Source organism: Protopterus annectens, chromosome 2.part0, assembly GCF_019279795.1.
Source record: "Protopterus annectens isolate FY-2018-M chromosome 2.part0, PAN1.0, whole genome shotgun sequence".
NCBI classification, from domain to species: Eukaryota; Metazoa; Chordata; order Ceratodontiformes; family Protopteridae; genus Protopterus; species Protopterus annectens.
Genome location: NC_056728.1, coordinates 1,768,651,988 through 1,768,671,114, shown reverse-complemented (window position 1 = coordinate 1,768,671,114; position 19,127 = coordinate 1,768,651,988).

The following is a 19,127-nucleotide window of genomic DNA, read 5'->3' as shown; positions in this document are numbered from 1 at the left end:
TGTAATAGTGATGTGCTCAACGTACTTTGTTACCATGCTTCTCATGCTTTATAATAGTGATGTGCTGAATGTACTTTGTTATCATGCTTCTCATGCTTTATAATAGTGATGTGCTCAACATACTTTGTTACCATGCTTCTCATGCTTTATAATAGTGATGTGCTGAATGTACTTTGTTATCTTGCTTCTCATGCTTTATAATAGTAATGTGCTGACTGTACTTTGTTACCATGCTTCTCATGCTTTATAATAGTGATCTGCTGAATGTACTTTGTTATCATGCTTCTTATGCTTTTTAATAGTGGTGTGCTTAACGTACTTTGTTATCATGCTTCTCATGCTTTATAATAGTGATGTGCTGAACGTACTTTGTTACCATGCTTCTCATGCTTTATAATAGTGATGTGCTGAACGTACTTGGTTATCATGCTTCTCTTGCTTTATAATAGTGATGTGCTGAACATACTTTGTTACCATGCTTCTCATGCTTTATAATAGTGATCTGCTGAACGTACTTTGTTACCATGTTTCTCATGCTTTATAATAGTGATGTGCTGAACATACTTTGTTATCATGCTTCTCATGCTTTATAACAGTGATGTGCTGAATGTACTTTATTACCATGCTTCTCATACTTTATAATAGTGATGTGCTGAACGTACTTTGTTGCCATTCTTCTCATGCTTTATAATAGTGATGTGCTGAACGTACTTTGCTACCATGCTTCTCATGCTTTATAATAGTGATGTGCTGAATGTACTTTATCATGCTTTTCATGCTTTATAATACTGATGTGCTGAACGTACTTTGTTACCATGCATCTCATGCTTTATAATAGTGATGTGCTGAACGACTTTGTTACCATGCATCGCATGCTTTATAATAGTGATGTGCTGAACGTACTTTGTTACCATGCCTCTCATGCTTTATGATAGTGATGAGCTGAACGAACTTTGTTACCATGCTTCTCATACTTTATAATAGTGATGTGCTGAATTTACTTTGTTACCATGCCTCTCATGCTTTATAATAGTGATGTGCTGAACGTACTTTGTTATCATGCTTCTTATGCTTTATAATAGTGATGTGCTAAACGTACTTTGTTACCATGCTTCTCATGCTTTATAATAGTGATGTGCTGAATGTACTTTGTTACCATGCTTCTCATGCTTTACAATAGTGATGTGCTGAACATACTTTGTTACCATGCTTCTCATGCTTTATAATAGTGATGAGCTGAATGTACTTTGTTATCATGCTTCTAATGCTTTATAATAGTGATGTGCTGAAGGTACTTTGTTGTCATGCTTCTCATGCTATATAATACTGATGTGCTGAACGTACTTTATCATGCTGCTCATGCTTTACAATAGTGATGTGCTAAATGTACTTTGTTACCATGCTTCTCATGCTTTATAATAGTGATGTGCTGGACGTACTTTGTTACCATGCTTCTCATGCTTTATAATAGTGATCTGCTGAACGTACTTTGTTACCATGTTTCTCATGCTTTATAATAGTGATGTGCTGAACATACTTTGTTATCATGCTTCTCATGCTTTATAACAGTGATGTGCTGAATGTACTTTATTACCATGCTTCTCATACTTTATAATAGTGATGTGCTGAACGTACTTTGTTGCCATTCTTCTCATGCTTTATAATAGTGATGTGCTGAACGTACTTTGCTACCATGCTTCTCATGCTTTATAATAGTGATGTGCTGAACGTACTTTATCATGCTTTTCATGCTTTATAATACTGATGTGCTGAACGTACTTTGTTACCATGCATCTCATGCTTTATAATAGTGATGTGCTGAATGTACTTTATCATGCTTTTCATGCTTTATAATACTGATGTGCTGAACGTACTTTGTTACCATGCATCTCATGCTTTATAATAGTGATGTGCTGAACGTACTTTATCATGCTTTTTATGCTTTATAATACTGATGCGCTGAACGTACTTTGTTACCATGCATCTCATGCTTTATAATAGTGATGTGCTGAATGTACTTTGTTACCATGCCTCTCATGCTTTATAATAGTGATGTGCTGAACGTACTTTGTTATCATGCTTCTTATGCTTTATAATAGTGATGTGTTAAACGTACTTTGTTACCATGCTTCTCATGCTTTATAATAGTGATGTGCTGAATGTACTTTGTTACCATGCTTCTCATGCTTTACAATAGTGATGTGCTGAACATACTTTGTTACCATGCTTCTCATGCTTTATAATAGTGATGAGCTGAATGTACTTTGTTATCATGCTTCTAATGCTTTATAATAGTGATGTGCTGAAGGTACTTTGTTGTCATGCTTCTCATGCTATATAATACTGATGTGCTGAACGTACTTTATCATGCTGCTCATGCTTTACAATAGTGATGTGCTAAATGTACTTTGTTACCATGCTTCTCATGCTTTATAATAGTGATGTGCTGGACGTACTTTGTTACCATGCTTCTCATGCTTTATAATAGTGATGTGCTGAACGTAGTTTGTTATCATGCTTCTCATGCTTTATAATAGTGATGTGCTGAACGTACTTTGTTACCATGCTTCTCATGCTTCATAATAGTGATGTACTGAACGTACTTTGTTATCATGCTTCTCATGCTTTATAATAGTGATGTGCTGAACGTACTTTGTTATCTTGCCTCTCATGCTTTATAATAGTGATGTGCTGAATGTACTTTGTTATCATGCTTGTCATGCTTTATAATAGTGATGTGCTGAACGTACTTCGTTATCATGCTGGTCATGCTTTATAATAGTGATGTGCTGAACGTACTTTGTTGTCATGCTTCTCATGCTATATAATACTGATGTGCTGAACGTACTTTATCATGCTGCTCATGCTTTACAATAGTGATGTGCTAAATGTACTTTGTTACCATGCTTCTCATGCTTTATAATAGTGATGTGCTGGACGTACTTTGTTACCATGCTTCTCATGCTTTATAGTAGTGATGTGCTGAATGTAGTTTGTTACCATGCTTCTCATGTTTTATAATAGTGATGCGCTGAACGTACTTTATTACCATGCTTCTTATGCTTTATAATAGTGATGTGCTGAACGTACTTTGTTATCTTGCCTCTCATGCTTTATAATAGTGATGTGCTGAATGTACTTTGTTATCATGCTTGTCATGCTTTATAATAGTGATGTGCTGAACGTACTTCGTTATCATGCTGGTCATGCTTTATAATAGTGATGTGCTGAACGTACTTTGTTATCATGCTTCTCATGTTTTATAATAGTGATGCGCTGAACGTACTTTATTACCATGCTTCTTATGCTTTATAATAGTGATGTGCTGAACATGCTTTATTACCATGCGTCTCATGCTTTATAATAGTGATGTGCTGAATGTACTTTGTTATCATGCTTCTCGTGCTTTATAATAATGATGTGCTGAACATACTTTGTTACCATGCTTCTCATGCTTTATAATAGTGATGTGCCGAATGTACTTTGTTATCATGCGTCTCATACTTTATAACAGTGATGTACTGAACGTACTTTGTTACCATGCTTCTCATACTTTATAATAGTGATGTGCTGAACGTACTTTGTTGCCATGCTTCTCATGCTTTATAATAGTGATATGCTGAACGTACTTTGTTATCATGCCTCTCATGCTTTATAATAGTGCTGTGCTGAACGTACTTTGTTACCATGCTTCTCATGCTTTTTAATAGTGATGTGTTGAACGTACTTTGTTATCATGCCTCTCATGCTTTATAATAGTGCTGTGCTGAACGTACCTTATTACCAAGCTTCTCATGCTTTATAATAGTGATGTGCTGAACGTACTTTGTTATCATGCTTCTCATGTTTTATAATACTGATGCGCTGAACGTACTTTGTTAACATGCCTCTCATGCTTTATAATAGTGATGTGTTGAACGAAGTTTGTTATGCTTCTCATGCTTTATAATAGTGATGTGCTGAACGTACTTTGTTACCATGCTTCTCATGTTTTATAATAGTGATGTGCTGAACGTACTTTGTTACCATGCTTCTCATGCTTTATAATAATGATGTGCTGAACGTACTTTATTACCATGCTTCTTATGCTTTATAATAGTGATGTGCTAAATGTACTTTGTTACCATGCTTCTCATGATTTATAATAGTGATGTGCTGAATGTAATTTTTTACCATGCTTCTCATGCTTTATAATAGTGATGTGCTGAACGTACTTTATTACCATGCTTCTCATGCTTTATAATAGTGATGTGCTTAACGTACTTTGTTACCATGCTTCTCATGCTTTATAATAGTCATGTGCTGAACATACATTGTTACCATGCTTCTCATGCTTTATAATAGTGATGTGCTGAACGTACTTTATTACCATGCTTCTCATGCTTTATAATAGTGATGCTCTGAACGTACTTTGTTATCATGCTTCTCATGCTTTATAATAGTGATGTGCTGAACGTACTTTGTTACCATGCCTCTCATGCTTTATAATAGTGTTGTGCTGAACGTACTTTGTTATCATGCTTCTCATGCCTTATAGACTTGAAACAATTACTGAATAATTTTACAGAAAGTGTTAGGTGAGGAACCAGTACCTCCCTCTAGCTGTCTCTCCTCTTTTGAGAACCTGATTGAGGTTGGGGGAAACAGTGAGGTGAAGCAGGATCAAATAATTTGCTGAAATGAAAAGTTAAATGAATGTGTGAAATGTTTGTAATTACAGTAACAAGGTAGGTTCATAGGTGTGTACTAGTCTACTGGCCCTGGAGCCTTTACAAGCCTAGCCCATAGGATTTTCCTGGTATCGTGCCTCCCGACTTTACTTTCCAGTGGCTCTGTCATGTAGAGCCACTGGAGTGATCCCCAGGGTGAATTTTCTATTTCCCATCCACTCATGAAGATTTCACTTGAAGAGGGCCAGTAAGGTGCTCTGTTTGACATGTATGGGAAGTCGATTCCACAGCATGGACAGTCTCTGGGTTATGAACCTGTCCCCCAACACGTTCTGTTGATTGTGGTTATGAGGTTGAAGTCTCTGGAGCGTGTGGTGCAGAAGGATTGAGATTTCTTTAAATGTAGTATTTCTAACAGAGCTGGGTCATACATGGCTTTGTAAGTCAAGCAGAGATTGCCTCTAAGTAGGCGATAGGAGACAGCAAATAGTTGCAGTTTTTGAGTCTCTCCATATAGGAGAAGTGTTTAAAGCCTAGAATCCTCTTTGTTAGGTACTTTTGCAGCCTCTCCAGTTGTTGCAGGTGTCTAGTGAGTTACATGCCAAATGGGGCATTGTACTCGATGATTGGCCTAATGAGGGAAGAGTAGAGGGAGACAATGACCTCTTTTTTCCTGGATGCAAAACCCTTAGTAATGAGATGTGCCACATAGACGGACTTTCTGACCACAGTGGCAATCTGGTGGTCAAAAGAGAGGTTGCTGTCAACCTGGGTTCCCAGATCTCTTATAACGCCTTCTGTGTTCAGTGGACTACCATCAATGTCGTAACGCATGGGAACTGAGTTTTTCCCAAAGACAATGACAACAAATTTTTTGGCATTGAGCTTAAGGCCATGGTTCTGACACCAGTTGTTGGTCTCAGTGAGGCCTTTCTGTAGGATGTCAACATCACTTAGGGAGTTAATAATTGCTCCCAACTTGCAATCATCTGCAAAATATGTCAGCCAGACTCCCTTCATGTTGGCATGGACTTCAGAGAAGTAGATACCAAACAGGAGAGGACCCAGTACTGAACCTTGTGGGACTCCACTTGTGACTGGTCGACAGTCTGACTTGGAGTCAGCTACTTTCACACTGTGGGTTCTATCTGTGAGCCAGTTTGCAACCCACCTAGTGATATAGGGGTTGATGCCTAGCTTAGTGAGTTTTTCTATGATTCCTGAGTGGGGAATGGTATCAAAGATCTTGGCCAGATCAAGGTAGGCTGTATGAACCACCTTGCCTTCATCCACAGCTCTGGTGACTGACTCAAAGAAGTTTACCAAGTTGAGCAGGCATGATCTATCCTTCACAAAATTAAACTTTGTGGGTTCCAGAGTTTGGAGATTCCCTATATCCTTGTTTATTAGGTCCATGATGATGCGTTCCATAGCTTTGCATATCAGACTTATCAGGCTACTGGGGCGATAGTTCCCAGGATCTGTAGTCGCTCCTCCTTTGTGAAGAGGATGACTATAGCAGTGTGCCAGTCAGTGGGGACAAAGCCTGAGGTGAGGCTGTGATTGAACAGGGTAAACAGGTGAGGTGCCAGTCCACTCTGTAGTTCATGTAGAACACAGACAGGGATATTGTCAGATCCCATAGAAGCTGTATTCTTGGCCTTGGACAGTGCTGTTTTAACCTGTGCAGCAGTAATACTGGGGGTAAAGTTGGCACTGAATCTGTCGGCCAGTATATTGGCAATATCTGTTGGCTCAGTATAGGAGGTACCATTGTGCAGTAGCTCAGAGAAAATCTGGGTATTGCCGTGGAGATTCTTTACATAACTATAGAAGGCCCTGTGTGTCAATATTTTATGAGTAATGAAATAGGTACTAACAAATAGGTTAAAATAATGAATCCAAATTATGTATGAATCTGAGGGACTCTTAAATGACGAAATTAATGGACATCCGTAAATTGTAAGTCTGAAGAATATGCAAAGTGATTGTCATAGAAAAGGTGTTCAAAGGGAACAGCATTCTGGGAGAACTTGAGTGGGATCTACAGCACATACTGTGTTAGGGCTTGCCTGCTTGCTGGTTGAATATATATGAAAAGGACAGGAATGATGAATCAAGAACAACAAGGTAATAGATGAGGATAGCAAATTGCCGATTAGACATAATAACTATTTTAAAAATAGGACTAAGGGATGTATATTAAAAGATTTCATTAAGGAGTGTGATAACAAGCTTTTATTTTGCCTGAAGGGGAAATAATATAAGATATATGTAACTAAGGGTTAATAACGTAATAAGAAAATTGTCAGAAAATAGGCTAGAATGCTTTTCATTGAAAATATTGGTTATTTTGTCATGAGAACAGTATTGCATCAAAGAAACAGGAGGGAAGCTGTCATAGAATCTAAATGTACAATGGACAAATATATTTAAATTGGATGTTAATGGAAAGTGAACTGTATATGCTTTTGCATATGTTGTTGCTTTGTTTCTATGAAAACAATAAGGCCACTGGCATATGGTACTGTGAACATATATTAAATGTAATATTTGGGGTCTTAGCTGGCAGCCTTCATAATCAGATGTGTGTGACTCCAATCTGGGGGAGCATTCTTGCAACAAATGCTAGTGTGCTACCCTCCCCCAGTCCACAGTGTTCTCCTTCAGCTGTGCTTCCCATATGTTTTCTGCAGACCCCTCCTACCCCTTTATCATGCCCAAATAATGTTGTTTCATTGCCTTTTGTATGTGTATAATAAGGTGTGGTTGAGCTGGACCTAAATTAGTGCTGTAATTCACACAGATGATGTGAACATGTGTGACATTTTCCTAGGTACTTCATGCACTCCCAACTGCATACATAAGACAGTAATATTTGTTGTTTAATGTGTTGTGTATATTACTTCTTTCATGCCCAAGTCCTATCCTTTGCACTCCTGTTCCTAGTTTACTGCCTGAACAGTGTGTAGTAAACAGTATGCTGTACCAATCATATTTCATGCATGTGCATGCTTGCTCTGACCTCCCATGATGGGTTAGGCATGGCATGATCTTATGTGGGTGCATTTAAAATAATGTGGATATTAGCTGCATGGCTCTGTAGCAATCCAGTAACATGTTCAACATATGTAACAGTGTATTTTGTTATTATGACATATGCCATAGCCATGTGTTTGGTACATAAGGTCAAAATATTTATGTCTTGTACCATTGCTCTGGATAGTACTGTGTTAATTTGTACACAAGCACCAGTGTCTCCCAGTGGGTGCTTCTACACAGTTCCATGTTCCAAAAAACAGATCAAAAACAGGGTAAGGTATCACCTCAAAAAACACAAAGAAGTCCAAAAGTAGAAGAGGTAGATACGCCACAACAATCGAAGCAAACCAGGTGAAAGAAGTAAAATATATCCTTTTATTCCATAGAAGTCTATGGAATAAAAGGATATATTTTACTTCTTTCACCTGGTTTGCTTCGACAGTTCCATGTTCCCTTACATTTTCAGATCTTTATATACATAATAGCTATGGCACATACATGGAGCTCATGTCTTTGTGTAGAAGTATACAGCACTTTATCAATGTGTAGACCCAGTGGTATGCCATCTGGGTACTTAGGTTGATAGCAACCTGTACCTTGACCACCATGTAGCCACAGCAGTAAGGAAATCCTTCTATGTGGCACATCTTATAACTAAAGGCATCACATCTAGATCTAAGGATGTTATAATTCCATTATACTCGGTCCTCATCAGACCAATAATTGAGTACAATGCTCCCTTTTGTATGTACCTCACCAGACACCTGCAACAAATGGAGAGACCACAGAGGTTTCTCACCAAGTAATTACAGGGTACACAAAACAAGTCTGAAAGACTGAAAGCTCAGTCACTGTATTCTATCTCCTACAGGTTGCTAAGGGCTGACCTGTGCCTTGCTTACAGGGCAGTCTCTGACCTGGCCCTGATAGAAATGCCACACATTCATAAATCAAACTGCATGAGAGTCACAGTCCAGGGATCTTAACCTAGCCTCTGACATGAACAAGTCATACTGGAGAGATAGATGCATCTCCCAGACACTGCCACATCTCTGGAACAAGCTTCCAATTTAAGTGAAACAGAGCCCCTCCCTGAACCTCTTCAAACACAACCTAGATCAATGGATGGGTAACAGCAAATGCACTCCTGGGTTGAGGCCCATATCCCTCTTAGACAGAGGAAGTCATTAATTAACTACCATAGACCCTTACCTTTGCAAACTTCACTCACCTAATCACCAATAATCAGGACAACTTCAGACAAACAAGGCTAGGCTTGTAAGGGCTCTAGGGCCATTAGCCTAGTAACCCACTGTGGACCTATGAACCTATGCCTATATAATGTATATGCCATCATAAGTATGTTTTCATGTCAGTATGCATCATACAGCTCTTCCCATGTGGGTGCCATTATACTGCTATTGCCACGTTCTGGGGTCTTGGCCTACAGTGGCCTGACCGTGTACTGAGTATTCACTTTGATGTACTTGTGTGACATGTGATACTTAATTCTGCAGTTTCTACTGTTCATCTCAATGCTCATGAAATGTCTATATTTTGCCATGTGTGTGATGATGGGGGTTTCATGTCCTATGATTTAGGCACAACATGTGAGATATGTTATGAAAACTCAGGCCTTTCAAGCTCTTAGCAAGATAATCTTGTACTGTTTGCTGGCGGCTATACAAAAAAAGCTTATTATTATGCAAAAATGTACTCAGTGGCTTGAAAGATCAATCAATGTGCAGATTGCAAATAGAGCTTATTCTCAAAACATTACAATCATGGAACCATAGAAGACAGATACTAAAAGCAAAAGCTACAGCTGCCATAGTTCCTACTCCGCTAAGCACAGAAATGAAACACAAACAATGAGATGCTGAAATATACACATCCACCTTCCTAAAAGTCACAATCAAGAAAAAATGAAAAATGTTTAAAAACTTACAGCTACAAGCAGGATGCCAAGAGTCCGACAGCCTCTAAATATAAGAAGCAGAATGAACTTAAAAAACATACATGTTGCATTACAGAGCCATCCCAAGCTATTCTAGACACCGAGGAAAGACAGAAGAGAAAAATATTCTGAAATGCCATTATTTAAAAAAGCACATAAACTTGTTTTTTTTTTTTTTTTTGAAGATATAGTGAAAGAGCAATAAAATGCTTCTAGATGTGGGTAATGCTTGTTAGCTCATGTTTTTGTTTTTGTTTTTGTTTTTTATTTGTTTTTTTTTGTTTTGTTTTTTTGTTTGTTTTTTGCTCAATCAGGCTTCATCTTGCCTGATGTGGGTAAATCAAATATCACCCACACCTAGTAATGGATTATTCCTAAATTCCATGTCTGTGTCAGCTCTGGTGGTGTACAGGGATAAAGTTCTGACTATAACCTAGTTCTATGCAGGTCTGGTGGTATACAAGGATAAAGTCCTGACTATAACCTAGCTCTGTGCAGCTCTGATGGTGTACAGGGATAAAGTCCTGACTAGAAACTAGCTCTATGCCAGCTCTGGTGGTGTACAGTGATAACCTAGCTCTATGCAGCTCTGGTGGTGTACAGGGATAAAGTCCTGACTATAACCCTCAATGCAGTTCTGGTTGTGTACAGGAATAAATTCCTGACTATAGCCTAGCTCTATTCAGCTCTGGTGGTGTACAGGGATAAAGTCCTGACTATAACCCTCTATGCAGTTCTGGTGGTGTACAGGAATAAAGTCCTGACTATAACCTAGCTCTATGCAGGTCTGGTGGTGTACAGGGATAAAGTCCTGACTATAACCTAGCTCTATGCAGCTCTGGTGGTGTACAGGGATGAAGTCCTGACTATAACCTAGCTCCATGCCAGTTCTGGTGGTGTACAGGGATAAAGTCCTGGCAAGAACCTAGCTCTGTGCGAGCTCTGGTGGTGTACAGGGATAAAGTCCTGACTATAACCTAACTGACACAAGGTCAGTTAGCAGCTAAGGCACCTGGTGAATTTGGCAGGGAAAATGGGCATTAGCATTCTGGAGGGAGGACAGGCATGAATAGCATGCATACTGCCACAATCCCTTAGAGGAAGGGAAGTGCTGTAGGAGCATCCTGGGGATGGGCAGCTCAGATCACTAAGCCACCATCTGTTGCTTACCTTCTTTAGCAAGTACATGGAACCATGCACTCACAGGGGTAGAGTGCTGTAGGTCCCTACAGTGAGGCGAGTAACTTGTATCCCCACCTAGGATGCTGATGAGGTAATAAGCAACCCTCAAGGTTGTCTGAATGACACCTCCTATGGAAAGCTCTTGCCTCTGTGGTGCTGGCTGCTACCCACTATGGAGGAACAAATGGGCTTGAGTCCAACCAGGGGAGACTTGATGGCTATTAGGTGGCAGGAACAAAACAATACAGAAAAAAATCCATGTTTTTGATTATAAGAGTTTCATGTTACACAGTTTAGGCCCAGCAAGTGAAGTATGCTATGTAAACATAAGCCAATATGGACTTAATCCATCTGCCAGTAACATAGTCCTACTTGTACCCTTTACTAACAACTGTGCTTTTGGAAAACTTAAAAATAATGTTTACATTGTATTTATTATTACGACTTCCCTGCACTGTGGAATAACCTGCACAAATATGCAGCTTTTGTTTTTTGAGGGCAGGGGCACATTCATTTTCCTAGGTTTGCCTTTATAGTCAACCATTTTTTCTTTCAAGTTGTAGTCTATTATGTTTAATCTTAGTATAGCCTTTCAACGTACCTCTCAAATGTCCCTGATATTACCATATAGTTTTGCCCTGTCTCTCATAAAATTTTTGATTTTCTGCTAAATCACAGTATAGTCAGTCAATAATGCCAAACATTAATTAGAGTTGCTCACTTCTTATTGTTCATAAAATTCATGTTAATGCAAAACCTCCTGCTGCATTAACTTTTTAAGTGAATTACAATGAATGTCTTTCAGCTTCTCTCGTTAGGGGTCGCCACAGTGGATCAACACTCCGCAGATTGATTAGTAGTGGAGTTTTTACAGTGCTGAGTTGCCAGCCCAGCACCCAATGTTCACAAAAGGCACATGCACATCTTTAAAACTCATTCAGCCAGAGGGAAGACATCCAGACTCTGCACAGAAGGCACTCCAGCTGAGAATCAAACCACAGAACCTCTTACTATGAGGTGACAATGCTAACCACTCTACCACCACAGCCAACTTTTTAAAGTGAATTAGAGTTACTCTAATTCACTTAAAAAGAAACATATTTTTTTAAATTTGCCCCTAATTTTGGGGCTTTATTCCCCCTCCCCATTATTTTGGCTTTGTCCCTGATTATTGAGCAAAGAAGATGAAAGCTCTGCCTTTCAGTAAAACGTTTAGAATAAACAATTCAGCAGAAAGGTTACGGCTGCTAATAGCATAATGATCACAGTTTAGTGCAAAGTTAATTTAAGTGCCACAATTGTTACATGACAAGGTAGTAAAGTAATCAATTGTCTTGTTAAGCCCTACTGCTATCTTTATTACTGTTTGTAAATGGAGTTTAAAAACAGATTTACTGTTTATCTGAATGAGTAGAAACAACAAGGAAGTAACTTAGTGCATTTGAAATGTAAAGAAACATTATGAAGGCTATACAACATAGCTTGTTTTAAAATGCACTTACCAGATGTTAGCACTTCCGTGTCAATAAAGGTTAAATACACAAGTCTGAAAGATGAGCTTACTCCCTAATTGTAATTAGGACCTTGGTTCCCATGCATAAATACCAGTGACAAGCAACATTAGAACATCACAAAATCCTCAAGGTTAGCACTACCACTCTGTCACATCCTGAAAGATAGTTTCCCACACTCTTGTCAGTTCATACAGTGATTTGAGACTATTACACAAACTCATTTCACAGACTTCAAGGATAAACCCAAAATTCCAGGTAATAAATCCTGATACATTCAGTCAGATTGCTTTTAATTCTAAGAGCAAATAAGAGGGCACAGTCAAAGGATGCCAGTGATCCCCAAACCTTTACCTAATCCACCTCCTCTATTATCAAATCTATTACAGATCTTCTTTGTTCAAAACAATGACAGCTAGACCACACCATAAACGTAGAAAAGCCCTCACCCTGACTGACACTGAATACTGAGGATGAAACAGCTGGCAAGCTGTCAACCTCATGATATTTTTGTCTAATGTCACGTCCAGTGTCATGTCCACCTTCAGGACAAAGTACTAATAATGAAGAGTACTAAATTTCAGGTTCCACAAGCCTTTGACATACACCAAATATTACCCAAGAACACTTGTCCCCACCCTGCACAAAGAAAGGATATTTTAATGTGGTCAGTCCTCATGATTCTCTAACAACTCTGAACAATCCTTAATATTCTTAACCTGGGTCACCAGTGTCTCATGTGGAACTAATATATGTGCCATACAGCCAGCATGAGAATCCTTCCATAACAGACATGGCTCCTAGTGGTCTTGTGGAGCAGGTTAAGGAATGGAAGAAAATGTGTTTCCTTGGTAGTGAAGATTTCACAATTGTGTGCCTAAGTGATTCTGTGGTTCTAATGAAGACAGCCTTGGTTATGAAGTCAGAACTCTTAAGGTCAGAAATGTGGTATTATTGTGTAAAAGAGTTTCAACCTCCAGCAAACAGTGGCTAAAACATCTGCCGGTAACTCCCAGTGAGGCTTCTATCAATCATGTCGCCTTGTTACATCCAAAATGCTATATTTTATTTAAGAAGAAGCTGAAGCTAACATAAGGCACTGATTAACATTTGTAATTTCTGGGGGAGGGGGAAGTCCAACAACAATAGTGGCTTGATGTAGAATATCTGCAAGATCAAGGCACCTATGATAACTAAGAGTACCTGATGTTCAGGCTGGCTATAAATGCCTGTCAGCAAAATGCCATGGTGCAAAGGATGTATAAAATGCAATGAAACATTTGAACACAACAGCTTGTGAGAAAAATTTTCGATGATATGTTAAGAAGAGCAAAAACTAACCTGAAGTGACAACTTTATATGCTTCCTGATGAGGCAGGAGTAGGAAGGTAATTTATTTTATTGTTTTATTGACTGTATTATGTTACCATAGAATTGCACTGGCAAACAATCAATAACAATATCCAGATATGACATGAGAAAGTACAAACAGACATGTACACAAGAAAACATACACAAATAATTATGAATAAATCATAGCACACTAGTGAAACAATATAAGGCAGACATGAGGACAGTAATAACACAATGTTGTAAGTAGATTTCACTAACACAGCAAGTATTACTCAGTATTTAAGCAGCTCAGACATAAAAGAAATGTGAGTAAAACACGCAGTCGGGCAGCAGTCAATATGTATAATGTAATTTTAAAACAGAAGCCAGAGAGCTCAGGCTTGAGAGTTATTTATCCAGAGACAGAGGACTGTATACATATTTATTGTTATAAAGTAAATTGACTGAAGAATTCAAATTCAGAGTTGAATGGGTGTCGGGTGATGAAACTTAACTTATGCAGTGTTTTGAGCACCTTTCAAAACAGTTTTTTTATTTTTTTTTCAATAATAATTCTTTATTATTTTTCATCTTAGTCATACAAACATTTGACAGAGAAATACACAGGTAATTTCCAAACAAGTCTTCTAACAACATTCTTACAACATATATACACTATTTACATGAATGCTTCCATATTTAGCATAACGTACATATAAAGATTCTTATCTGCAGAGATAGTGTCTTGTAATAATATGGTTCCTGATAGGGTTGAGCTTTATACTATATATAACAAGGGAGATTTCTGTGTTCGGTGCACCTTTCAAAACAGTTTTACAGTCTGAAATCAAGTATTCTGTGGGTCGAAGAAAAGGGTGAACATTTTACATCTCTTTCAGATGGTGACATTGCCATCTGGTGGTTGCAGTTCTAAATTACATGCTAGGACAGCACTAAAAATCCTTACACTTCCTGGTTCGCTATATAATTACACATATAGGCTTCTATCTCCACCTCAGTCTCACAAGCTTTACAGCTGCTTTCAGGCAGACATCCCATATATAGGATACTGCATGTGTAGCTCTGATCACCTTAAACACATTACAAAATTCTAATGTGATTTTATTCATTTGACAGAAATATTCATACTTGGATAGCTTGTTGATGTAACAGCAAAGTGTTTGTCTCCACCTATGGTGACAGTGTTAAAAAATTATTCCAGACTATCAACAAGTCATCCTGGAAGAGAGAAAGACTGATAATCACAGGTTTCTCTCCTTTCCCATTGAGAAGGCTGGGGTAATAGCACCAACCACCAAGTGACTAACTTCTAATAGGGACTGTATGAAAAGTATGTGCCAGATTAAAGCACTATGTATAAGACAGGTGTGAGAGAAAACCCCACTAAAGTGTGTTATATGCTGGGCCATCCAAACCACAGTATCTAAGCTAACAAGAAATATTCTGAGCCATGAATCCCAATACAGAATACAAAGCAGTGAGAGTACAGTCATCATTGGAAGGTGCATAAAAAGGGATACCATAATGTCAAGATGCAATACTAGAAACACAACAGAAACGAAGCAGACACAACACCAGAAAGAAGTTGAGAATCATTAATGAAATGTACCTAATCTGGAAAAAAATGTAGTAAAACTAGAGTGGTGCACTAAATCAACCAATACAAAAGACCTTCCCATTGTACACTGCTTGCTCAATAGATGTATTATTACTACACAGGACCTCCCTATCCTTGTGTACACTTTAACACCTGCACACAAACATTTACTTCAGATTTTTAAGCATACAAAGCCATTTGGATCTGTATCGGCATCTCTACTTTCCTACCCACATTATTTCCTCCTTCTTAAAGGACAGCTGCCCCCCTTTTATGGTGTTGCACTCCCTCCTGTTGGCCACGATGCTGCACGTTCTCTTCACTCCTCTTTGCTGCCTTCCAGTAGCTCTGCTATTTCTCTACCTGCTGTCTGGATATCAATACTTCTACTTGTAATTTCTCTTGACATATCTCACTGGCATACTACCCTTTTTATTTAATTTTCCTGGGAGTGGCTTGCCCAGGAAGGACACTGCCTCCCATGACATATTTTGCATTTTATTTTTCTATGTTCTGATGCCTTCTTAGGGTTCCTCCGTTTCCAAACTTTTTATTGCCTTGCAATGCTTCTTTTGTCTCAGAACCTTCTGGTGTCTTTTGAGGGTTCTTCTATTTCAGAACCTGCTGATGACTTTGAGGATTCCTCTGTCTCTGACCCTTCTGGTGCCTTTGTGAGTTCCTATGTCTCAGAACCTCCTGGTGCCTTTTGAGGGTTCCCCTGTCTCAGAACCCTAATCTATGCAGGCCTAACCCTACCTGCGATGAGGTCCTCATGTTAAATCATTATTATGGGGACAGGCATTTCCTCCTTTACCCATCACTTGTTGAATGCCCAATGATGCTATGGACAGAGTAAGTGCATCATTGTATTCATTCCCTGCTAAAACAACCATGTGTGCAGTGTGCTTTTATTTCAGAGATTCTGCATCAGCAGTCACCTCAAGCCTCAAGGAATTATCAGAACAGTAAATCCCTGTACTCTTACTGAAAGACAAACAAGCAAGCCACATGCTACTTCATTTTTCCTCTCCCTCTGTCCTTTCTGTATCAGTCCTTGAGGTTCACTTCTGAACCACGGCTGACAGTTTTGTATCCAAATGCCCTGCCTCTGCACTATAAGCCAGCCCCACCCCACTTCCTTTTTAATTATGCACTTTTAAATTCCATCAGTCCCTTACAATTAGCATGTATTACTGGTCTTCTCACTCTCGGCCTCACCAGTATCTCGGCTCTTTTTTCCTTCATTGTAGCATTTTGTCCAACTGTTTTCCACCTCAGATATTCTGGTAGGATTACATAGTACACACTATGTACTAAATGTATTAAAAGGCTAAAACCTGCTAATTTCCCTAATGTATGAGGATGGCAGCAGTAGTTATGTAATAAAATGTCTACCTTTTACATTCACTCTAGATGTAGCCTTGTACCCAAGATGGAAATGTATTAATACTGTAATAAGCTAGAAGACTCAGTTATGATGTTTTTGGCTTCTACCACTGTTCTATGTATATTGTGCAAAGAAAAATATACCATTGCTTACGTGTTATGATTTAAGTTTTTTTTTGTGGTTGCTGAAGGCCAAGATCATTGATGAAAAGGGTAAGAGAACCCTTTCAACCATTGAAAGTCAGTGCATTACAAGACAGATTCAACAACCTTGGGTGATGTTCTTTGGAAAAAACATTAAACTATGGTTCTATCTATTATTGTGGGTTTATTTCTCTATAGTGCCTACAATTTTGCACTTTCTCCATGTGCTAACGCTGCTGGAGAAGGTCTCCCAGATAATAGCACCACCCTTAACATATCCTGTCAGTCATTACTTAACACTTTTCAGTTTGCCCCATTCAATAATATCACTGATTTTCATAATATACATTATAACGTGTAATTGAGAAACAGAAAAAGGCTCCATAACTGTCTCTTTAGTCACAAGCCTAGTAACTTCTTGCCATGAAAGACCCAGCCCTATCTGACCTCCTGTTTCATTGCAAAACCAGTGGTTCTACAAACACCCACACTAGGGACCTAAACATACACCAGCAAATCAACAAGACTAGGGTGAATCAATCTATTCCTCACCCACACAATAGGTTCCCATTACAGGTTGAATGAAGTACCACTTTGGCTACCTTTAAGGTTAGTCTTGATTATTGAACAGGTAGATATGAATTTACACCAGGGTTGTCATGTACAACACTGTTCGATTTGAGAGATAAGCACTATTAAGTGCTTAAAAAGGTCTGCTTAGTGGTATATATTGCTAGGCATCTTAGGGTCCCTGTGATCACTTGTCTAGTATGTTCCTATCTACAAACAGGTAAGTCTTTTTTAGCTGTCTCCCGCACTCTGAACTCAAGTTCAGGCTAGTAATTTAGGCACTAAAAACACTGTAATAATTCACAACCATCCTGTCTTGCTTCATTCACATATCTGAGTACACGAGGAACTGACCTAACTTTTCTTCTTGTAACACTAGTTTTGTTGTACCCAGTAGGCTTCACAGTGCCTGCTACACCCATTCTCTCCTATCCTGCACCATTTCCTTTCTAATTATCTGATACTTGCTCTTCTCATCCAGCTAACTGACTTTAACTTCCTGCACTTTCCTCCATAAATAAAGATGCTCATATTCCACCAATACATTTAGCTTACATTCCAATAACTCTCACTTCTCTACCTTTTTGCAAACATCATTAACATGGAATGTCAAAAATAATAGTAGTTTCTAATGGGATACATTCTGTTTAGCTGTATAATAGTAGATATCCTTATTTATATGCAGACAACCATTTCCTGGAAATCTATTCAGTCATACCCCCCTCACAGATATACACACCCACCACATTCCCCCATTCTTCTCAACACAACTCCCCACATAACTTACATGCAAACCAAAATAAGCACAACACTCTACCTTTCATTACTCTTCCTTCATCAACTACAATCAACAGACAAACAGCAAAAGTATCACAGTACATCCAGGCAAGTTCAAATTTCTGAAGTTCATAACAAAATGAACATCCGTATTGTAGTTCTTCCTCTAAAAAGTAACATAGAAGCTAATCCTAGCCCACTTCTATGACTTTCTAGGGATCTCTCTAAAAACAGTATTTCTATCAAACAAGAAAGACAGGCCTCCAACTTCTCAGGCTTGCCTGCTAAATGCAGTCATTATATAAGAAAGACACCATCCTCAATATCCACCATCCAGACATTCTAGCTATCCCTGAATCTTGGCTAGAAAAATGGCACTCCTAGCTTTAAACATCGCTTCTCTGGTTACACCAAACCTGGTAGGGGTACTGAGGGTAGCATCTCATTACTTTACAAACCTAATGTCTGTTGGCAATCAATAGGAAACAACCTAGTCATAGTTAGCCACATGGCATAGGTGCCTAGAGTGCAGCTTGATATGAATAATAGCTGAAGGTAACCAATAGGAAACAATCTTAATTATCAATGTCAGGGCCACAGTATATCACAATTATAGTTTTAGACTATCCATTTACAGTCACAAGGTTAATAAACCATATATTTCAAGTCTGAACAATATACAGAATCAAAGTAGTGTAGCCTTCTTGTTACAGAGGCATCACATTAAGGGCTCTTCTTATGTATGGCCCAAAGTTACGAAAATTCAAAAATTATCCCCACTTTTATTGAGTTTTATGTAAAATAAGAAGCAAGGTAGCATTTTATCTATGATGAGAAATAAATTTACATGTTTGCCTGTTTGGCTTATTCGAAAAGAAAATTCCTATGATTAAAAACTGCCCTTTACAAGGTTTCATTGACAGAGCAAAGAAATTTAA